The 9,112-nt window shown below is 38.6% G+C and overlaps 1 pseudogene; it reads right to left on the bottom strand.

The window, feature by feature from the left end:
• Nucleotides 1-3,365: 3,365 nt before the first annotated feature.
• Nucleotides 3,366-4,485, bottom strand: LOC109258927 (heterogeneous nuclear ribonucleoprotein F-like; annotated as a pseudogene).
• Nucleotides 4,486-9,112: the final 4,627 nt, after the last annotated feature.

The raw sequence follows: 9,112 nt of genomic DNA, 5'->3' as shown, positions 1-9,112 counted from the left end.
CCAATTTTAACAAACTTGGCCTAATTATTTACATAAGCTCAGCAAGAACAGTGATTGATCATATATATCTTTCAAAATCAGGTTTGCTGGAACTCTTCAAAAGGAATCTAAATTGATCATTTAGTAGCCTTTCCAGTTCTGAAGCCAAGCCAAGTACTTGCCATCAGACATGACTACAATACCTGTAGATTTGGGCAAATTCCTCTTCCTGAGTTCCTGAAAGTATCCTGAAGTTTCTGCACCTGTCAGGAAGTGACATTCTTTACTCACTTGGTAAAGCTATGGAACTCTGTCAGCAAGGTATCAGGCCAACAGTACCAAGGGGCTGTAATGTCTCCATGTTTTATAAAGTCAATCTTAGTTTATTAAAGGTATTTGGTCATATCTGAGTCGATGCACGTCTCTCTCAAATATGACATTTGAATGAAATCCTTGGTAAAATAACCAATGTTCCAATGGTGTCCTGTTACAAGGAGAAAAGATTCTTCTTGAACTTGTGAAAAATAGTTATGATTGCCGTGGAAGAAATAATACTCACCGAGACTTTTTGAATTTCACAGGTTTCAGGTAAGAGAGAAAAGTTAAACACTTCAGTGTGTTCACAAATGAATACTTTATCACATTTCTGTAAGTCATAGGAAGTTTTCTTTATCTTGAAGAGCAAACATTAGAGAACCAGCAATGTTTCAAACAAGAGTCTCAAAAACTATAATCATTTTTCTCAGTTCATTTAGTCCCATGTTACTAATTCTTGTTCAGTTTTTTGCAAATGTTTATTTATTCATTTTTGAGTGAGAGAGCACTAGGGGGAGGGACAGAGAGTGAGTGAGACAGAGAATCCCAAGCAGGCTCAGGGCTGTCAGTGCAAAGCCCTACATGGGGCTTGAACTCATGAAGCATGAGATCATGACCTGAACTGAAATTAAGAGTTGGACACTAAACCAACTGAGCCACCCAGGTGCCCCTTGCTCAGTTTGAATGCACCTTTTTGGTTCTAGAAATTCTTACCCATTTCAGTTTTAATCTTAAAGATATCAAATACCAGTATTTGTCAAAAAAGTCCTTTTAATTAATCTCCTTGAAGACAAAACACATTTCACAATAGAATAAGAACAATTATAAATGACAAAAACTCAGAAATGAACATTGTTAAAGATATAATATGAGAGTTGGAAATTCAGTTATTTCTGTGGCACATAACACTTCAATAGTAACAAGTGATGACCTTATACCAAACCTTCTACAGCCTTATACCAGAAGGTAACATACCAAATCATCAAGCCTAATTTGTCAAAGAGGTCTCTTTATGATTTGAATCTTGAGGAATTTTGTTAAAACCTTAGAAAGTTTTAAAACACATGCCTAAATAGGATTACAGATTACCAAAGACCTGATAAAGGCAAAACATAGAAACTGGTTTTTCTAGACAAAGAAAAGAGAAAATAACTTTGTTTACATTTTCTTATCAAAAGCAGACCAACAATCCAAGAAATCTTGTCTTTTTTAACAAAGAGAAAGCAGAATTTCAATCTTATATACCAGTGTACTTTTAAAATCCATTCATTTTAATCTTAGTCCATCCCGACCACACATAAAATTCCTTTCCACAGATTTCCCTTCACAAACCTTCTTCAACATTCCTTTGCTTAATATTTTGTCCCAAGCCATTACTCTCCAAACTACCAGTCTCATTTAGGACAAAATTACCTTCTTTTACCTTCAACAAAAATGTATGTCCATTCCTTATATCTTTCTTACACATACAGAGTTCCTTCCCTCATTTCCATTAGTCTTAATTACACTTAGTAGAATTTTAACTCTTAGAAACATTAGTTCCCAGTGAAAATTAAGTAGTAGCCAATTGTGAACTGTTACACCAGAATTCTTTAGGTGACAAATTTATGGATACATTTAAGCACAAAGCATGTTTCCAACAGACCCAAATATCCTTAGTTTCTCACAATAAGAAGTCAAAAGCAGATAAACTTTGTGCTTAGTAACAAATGCTTTAGTATTTTATCCTATTTGGAAAAGACCCAGATAAATGCAATCCAATTTATCTTCCAAGCAAAACTTTAAACTTTCAGGTTACCAAAGACTTTGAAAGCTAACTTCACAATTACCTATGAAAATTTTGAGACAAAATTAACCATCATTTTATGTCATGTTTTTGCTGACAAATTGCAAGATAGATATAACATGAGCTTATTTGACTTCTAGTAAACCTTGGTAGAATAAAATTTTCATATTTAATGCTGATAACTCTAAAGACATGTCTATTTTGATTAAACCAATTTAAATTAGTTTAAATGCTGAATTTTGTTTCACCTGGGTTTTCACCTGCCGTGAATTCCATGTCTTACCTTGTCTTGAAGAACTTGTCATTTTTATCCATGGGAAATACTAGAATAGTTTTATAAGGGGAAAATTTGTAGTTTAAGTGGTTAGAAGGGGACATTGACAGAAAACAGAAAAGCTGGAAATCCATCATGCTCTAAGTGACATTGTAACACATGTTTTTTATAGCCAACTTCCCTAAGAAGTCCCTAGTTGGGTTATAATTCAGTCAGTTCTCAGTGGAGATCTCACAGCTAGAAGCACCTAGGTCAGAGATGTGAAGGGAATAATATTAGAACAATGAGGAGGAAACCTCCCATGGGAGTGTTAGGATCAGTAGCTGTGTTAGTCACTGAAGTCTCTGTCCTGTTCCCAAGACAGACAACTTTGTATAAGGATGGGAAAAAGGAGAAGGCATCAAGTTTTTCGGTCTTTTCTTTTTTTTTTTTTTTTTTTGTAGAAAAATCTTTATTTTAAGAAAAATTTAGGTAACAACAACAACAAAAAATTTAACAAGTTTCACTTGCAAAATACACCCAAGAGAAAATCACAGTACAAAGAAAGTTTTAAGTCAAGACTCACCAATTCCTACAATATTCGTAATGTGTCTTAAGTTTCAAAACTAACTTATTTTTTTAAAAAAAAGCTTAAACTCAACCTGAAAGATTTTAAATGAAAATAAACTAGAATTAACAAACATGAGAAATATTTCTCTTTGAATTAGGTATCTAGCACCTTGAGTTTTCCAAAAAAGTACATCTCCCCATGTGTTCACAGTGATGTGGTATAAAAGATCCATTTAATGAACTACTTTAACTTGGATAATATCATTCTGATATGCACTACCAAAATGTTAATTCAGAAAAGCTGATAGTTTTAATTTCTCAATATCACATGATAGAATAAAGTTTGCATGAGAAAACACTGAAGAGGTAACTTTTAAATACAGATTTCACAAACTCCTGGTGTAACATGGGTCCTATAGCTTCCTCTAGAGTAATAATTGCTTTTCACTGCTTGTTGCTGCCTGTGAAAATTTGATTGTGATAACCCAAATGCTCCTACAAAACTAGTCATATCCATCTATGCTGTTCTGGCCTCCATAGCTAGCCCTGTAACAGCCACTCACAGACTGGCTCTTGAGGCCTCTGGGAGTGGACTGGGCTGACACCCCTATGCATTTCATCATCTGGCTGCTATACGCCCCATTGCTGGACCCAGTTGTGGAATTCAGGAAAAGTTCTATTATCTGTGTTGCATGTTGGCCCAGTCTTTGGACATAGCTGCCACAGCTTCTTCATGAGTGGCAAACTCAACATTGGCTTTGCCCATCACTCTTCCATCAGGGTTCGTCTCAATATGGACTCTCACAGGGTTAAATTGGAGAGAAGAATTTGTAAATGTTGTTCTCTGTGGCTTTGTATGGCAGCTTTCTCATGTGGACACAGTGTCCGTGGTACTCTGGACAGTGAACTCGCCATCTCCGGTTCTGTGGCCATACATGCCCAAGAGACAATAACTGAGGTCTCTCCCAAGCAGATCATTGGTGAAATTGCAGCCATCACTGAGGTCTCTGCACTCCTCATAGCCTGCACTGTAAGCACCAGACCTCAACCTCTCCAGGCCTGCTTGCTTGACAGTGCCAATATACCTCCTGGTTGTGCTGGGGAGGTCATAGGCCCCCCGCTGCTGTACAGACATGAACTAAAGAGGGGGATCCGAGTATGACCTAACTTCTTCCTGATGGCTCTTGAACACTTCAATATACCTGTGCCCTATTCTGTCCTTGTGCTTCCCTAGGGCCTTTTCAGCTAACTCTTGTGAGGCAAACTACACAAAGGCTTTCCCTGTAGTCTTGCCTTCGGAGTCCACAAGCAATGTGATTCCATTTGGCACAGTTTTTAACCCTGAGGAAAACTGAACAATTTATTCCATGGTGCATCCAAATGGGAGTCCTCAAAGCTGAACAAAGCCATTGATGGCTGTGTCGGCACTGTTTGGACCACTGTGCTTCAACACCCAATCCATTTCGGTTCTGTGGGACTTAAACACCTCAATGTACCAGTGTCCCATGCTTTCCCTATCTTTTTTAAGGGCAATTTTTACATCATCTTCTGATTCAAGTTCAACAAAACCTCATCATTCTGCCTACCTTCTCTGGTGTAGATAAAATGAATGCCTGTTTCAAGGATTTGTCAATGGGATATAAGTAGTAAGGAAATTTCATTTTTTTCCTTTTGCCTTTGTTTCCCACATCAGTTCACAATCCTCTCAGGAGCTTTCCCGGTATAATCTGAAACTGAAATAGGCAGAAGGCAGGGAGAGACTGAAGTACAATGCAGGCCACGTCAGGTTGGCAGCTGGTAATTTTAATTAATAATAATAATAAACAATAATATAATAATCACACCCACTCACCAAATCTTAAAAAGATTACAAAGAGCCCTAACTGGGCTTAGTCACTTAAATTTTTTTTTTTAATGTTTATTTATTTTTGAGAGAGACAGAGACAGAATGCAAGTGGGTTAGGGGCAGAGAGAGAGGGAGACACAGAAGCAGAAGCAGGCTCCAGGGTCTGAGCTGTCAGCACAGAGCCTGATGTGGGCTTGAATTCACGAGCTGTGAGATCATGACCTGAGCTGAAGTCGGACGCTAAACTGAGCCACCCAGGTGCCCTATGGGCTTAGTCACTTTTAAGGTGAAGGTGTTTTCAACATCATATCACCAACTCAAGGCTCATGTTCTTGGAGCAGCCTCTGGAGCAGAAAAGGCAAGCGGAACCCACATTCTGAGGTCAGGGGGAGAGGAATGGGAAGGAGCCTCCAAGTTCCTGGGTCCAGTTCATGGTCAATCAGTGGTCATGTCTTTTTTGATCACATTCCCCAACATTCCACCCATCGTGACTGGTTCTTACAATATTATGTGCCCCTCTTTTCTGCAATGGGCTATGAGTGGTCAGCAAGGTGTTTTATTAGTGTGGAAGTGGCTGTCTGGCTGCATTGGAGGCACATGTCATGGCAATAGTAGTCATATGTAAAAGAAAATACTGATTAAGGGAATAATTTTTTAAATTAGTGAGAACTTTTTCTACTAAGATCCAAGGATCCAAACATTAATTTATTAAATCTCCTAGGCTGGGGGTCGAATCACTCAGGGCGTTTACTTGTGTCCTCATGCGATTTAATAAAGATAATACATTAGGAGACTCATCAGTTATGAACACATAGTATTCTGTTTGGATAACAGTACAGGTGACTTCTTGTGAGGCACTAATAATGTCTAAAGCCATCCTATTTTGGAGGACAGTTTTTCTCAGTAGAGTAACTTCAGTGTTTAGTAGGGATGGGCTTTGTTGGTTACCATTCAGGGCTTGCTGAGTGAATTTAGTAAGGGCTTCTTTGTGTGCTATAGCATCCTCTAGGCCTATGGAGGGAACAAAGCAGTGACCAAATGATTATATCAAGGAAAAGCAATGTCTACTTGGCCTCGAGGAAAGGGAGGTTGGCAGCTTTAGGAACTTGGTTGTACATATTGTGCATGTACAACATGCACGTTGGCCAGGGAAGGAAGCATTACTAGGCATGAGAAGATGAGATGGGGATAGGATAGGCCATACCAGGACCCCCAATTTCTCCTCTTTCTCAAAGTGGATATTCCATATCATGCATAGTGCATTTCAACAAGTCCAGATTGCAGCAGGACAATGGGAACTCAGTGCAGATTGAGTAGATCCCCCTCACACAAGGGTGTAAAGTAACCTACCAACTTGGCAAGATGTCCCATTGCAAATTCCAGTAAATAATGCCTTTCCCTGGTGTTATGGGGCTTGGAGTTTTCAGGAACATAGCACATGGATTCATGGTGAGAGTCAGGGCAATGGCTATTTCCCATGACTTCTGCACCTTTTCATGGTTGGTTGCCTTGGCAGGGGTCCTCAGTCTGCATATGGGTCAACAGGCCCTAATGGCTGATTATTTAAATGTATTAAAAGCTGGGACAGTACTTTCCTCCATCTGGCCAAAGTGGTTTTACCTGTTAACAATTTAATTTGCTGTTTTAACATTTTATTTATTTATTTATTTATTTATTTATACACATTAAAAAAATGTTTATTTGTGAGAGAGAGACAGAGCATTAGTGGGGGAGGGGCAAAGAGAGGGTGACACAGAATCTGAAGCAGGCTCCAGGCTGTGAGTTGTCAGCACAGAGCTTGACACAGGGCTTGAACTCACAAGCCATGAGATCATGACCTGAGCTGACGTTGAATGCTTAACCGACTGAGCCACCCAGGTGCCCCATTTTTTTCTTTTTATTAGCCTTGTCACTTGTAGGTTATAGGGGAGATGAATCCTCTATTTAATGTCATGCTTTTTTTTTGCCCAGTATTACATATACTAACCTTTGAAATATGACTCTGATTACTATCTATGCCATGAGGGTATCCAAACATAGTACTTAATTTCTCCAATCCCCTAATTGTGGCAGCCTGGTTTACATAACAGTAAGGTAAAGCTTGGGTTAGGCCACATGTAGTGTCCACACAGATTAGAGCATATTTAGAACCCTCACTCAGGGACAGGAAGCCAATATAATCAATTTACTAATTCCTTACTGGTCAGGAGCTCTGGCAAATGCCCCAGATTTATTTATTTATTTATTTATTTATTTATTTATTTATTTATATTTATTTTTTTCTATGTCTAACTTTTATATTTTAATTTAATTTAATTTAATTTAATTTAATTTAATTTATTTATTTTAGTTTACTTCCAAGTTAGTTAGCATATAGCATAACAGTGATTTCAGGTGTAGATTCCTTAGTGCCCCTTACCCATGTAGCCCATCCCTCCTCCCACAACCCCTCTAGTTACCCTCTGTCTGTTCTCCATATTTTAAGAGACTCTTATGTTTCGTCCCCCTCCCTGTTTTTATATTATTTTTGCTTCCCTTCCCTTTTGTTCAGCTGTTCTGTGTATTAAAGTCCTCATATGAGTGAAGTCATATGATATTTATCTTTCTTTGAATAATTTCACTTAGCATAATACCCTCTAGCTCCATCCACATAGTTGCAAATGGCAAGATTTAATTCTTTTTGATTGCTGGGTAATACTCCATTGTATATATATACATATATATATATATATATATATATATATATATATATCACATTTTCTTTATCCATTCATCCATTGATTGACATTTGGCTCTTTCCATACTTTGGCTATTGTTGATAGTGCTGCTATTAACATTGGGGTGCATGTGTCCCTTTGAACCACCACACCTGTATCCCATGGATAAATACCTAGTAGTGCAATTGCTGGGTCATAGGGTAATTCGATTTTTAAGTTTTTGAGGAACCTCCATACTGTTTTCCAGAGTGGCTGCACCAGCTTGCATTGCCACCAACAATGCAAAAGGGATCCTCTTTTTCCGCATCCTCACCAGCATCTGTTGTTGCCTGAGTTGTTTATGTTAGCCATTCTGACAGGTGTGAGGTGGTATATCCCTGTGGTTTTTAATTTGTATTTCCCTGATGATGAGTGATGTTGAGCATTTTTTTCATGTGTCGTTTGGCCATCTGGATGTCTTCTTTGGAGAAGTGTCTATTCATGTCTTTTGACCACTTTTTCACTGGATTCTTTGTTGTTTGGGTGTGGAGTTTGGTAAGTTCTTTATAGATTTTGGATACTAACCCTTTATCTCATATGTTGTTTGCAAATATCTTCTCCCATTCTGTTGGTTGCCTTTTAGTTTTGCTGATTGTTTTCTTCACTGTGCAGAAGATTTTTATTTTGTTGAAGTCCCCATAGTTCATTTTTGCTTTTGTTTCCCTTGCCTCTGGAGAGGTGTTGAGTAAGAAGTTGCTGCAGTCGAGGTCAAAGATATCTTTTCCTGCTTTCTCCTCAAGGATTTTGATGGCTTCCTGTCTTATATTAGGTCTTTCATCCATTTTGAGTTTATTTTTGTGTATGGTGTAAGAAAGTGGTCCAGGTTCATTCTTCTGCATTTTGCTGTCCAGTTTTCCCAGCACCACTTGCTGAAGAGACTGTTTTTATTCCATTGGATATTCTTTCCTGCTTTGTCAAAGATTAGTTGGCCAGATGTTTGTGGATACATTTCTGGGATCTCTATTCTGTTCCATTTAATTAAGTGTCTGTTTTTGTGCCAGAATGGCCCCAGATTCTTTTGGCAGTTGCTTTGGGTGTTGTTTAGAATAACTGCACTAGCCAAATTACTGAAACTTAAGGGATATCTGACATCCTTGGAAATATGCCATCTCACCAGGGCACTTAGATGGTCATTCCTTCTCTGCACCCATCTGCTGTATCTACTGAAGTGTCAATGGCTAAAATTTATATCCAAGCCTAAGGTATCAGCTTCCCGATTGCTACATGGTGTCAGTGACTCATGAGCTGGAACATGGAAAACAGTGAGGGCTTCTTTAGGTAGGTTCTTACAGATGGGCCCAAATGTCTCTCTACATATCTTGACCCCACATGGGCTTATTCGTAATCATCCATTTCTTGGCTTTCTATTGTCTGAGCCTTAGGATTAATCCCTTTGGAACAGCCTGGTTGTCAATGCAAAGGGTTAACTGCAAGGGCTCATGAGTAATTACCAGCCAGACTGCTTCTGAGATCAGCTCATTTGTTTCTGCATTGACTGTTATGTGAGAGGCCCTACCTGGTGGAGTGCTGTGTACAATGCTAGGATCTGTTGCTATATGGAAGTAGATCAGATTTTGGCCTCATTCCAGAACTAGGGCTAAAACCCT

The sequence above is a fragment of the Panthera pardus genome, unplaced genomic scaffold (genome assembly GCF_024362965.1).
Source record: "Panthera pardus isolate Hobbes unplaced genomic scaffold, ASM2436296v1 HiC_scaffold_24, whole genome shotgun sequence".
Lineage (NCBI taxonomy): Eukaryota > Metazoa > Chordata > Mammalia > Carnivora > Felidae > Panthera > Panthera pardus.
This window is presented reverse-complemented; position numbering and strand designations above follow the sequence as displayed.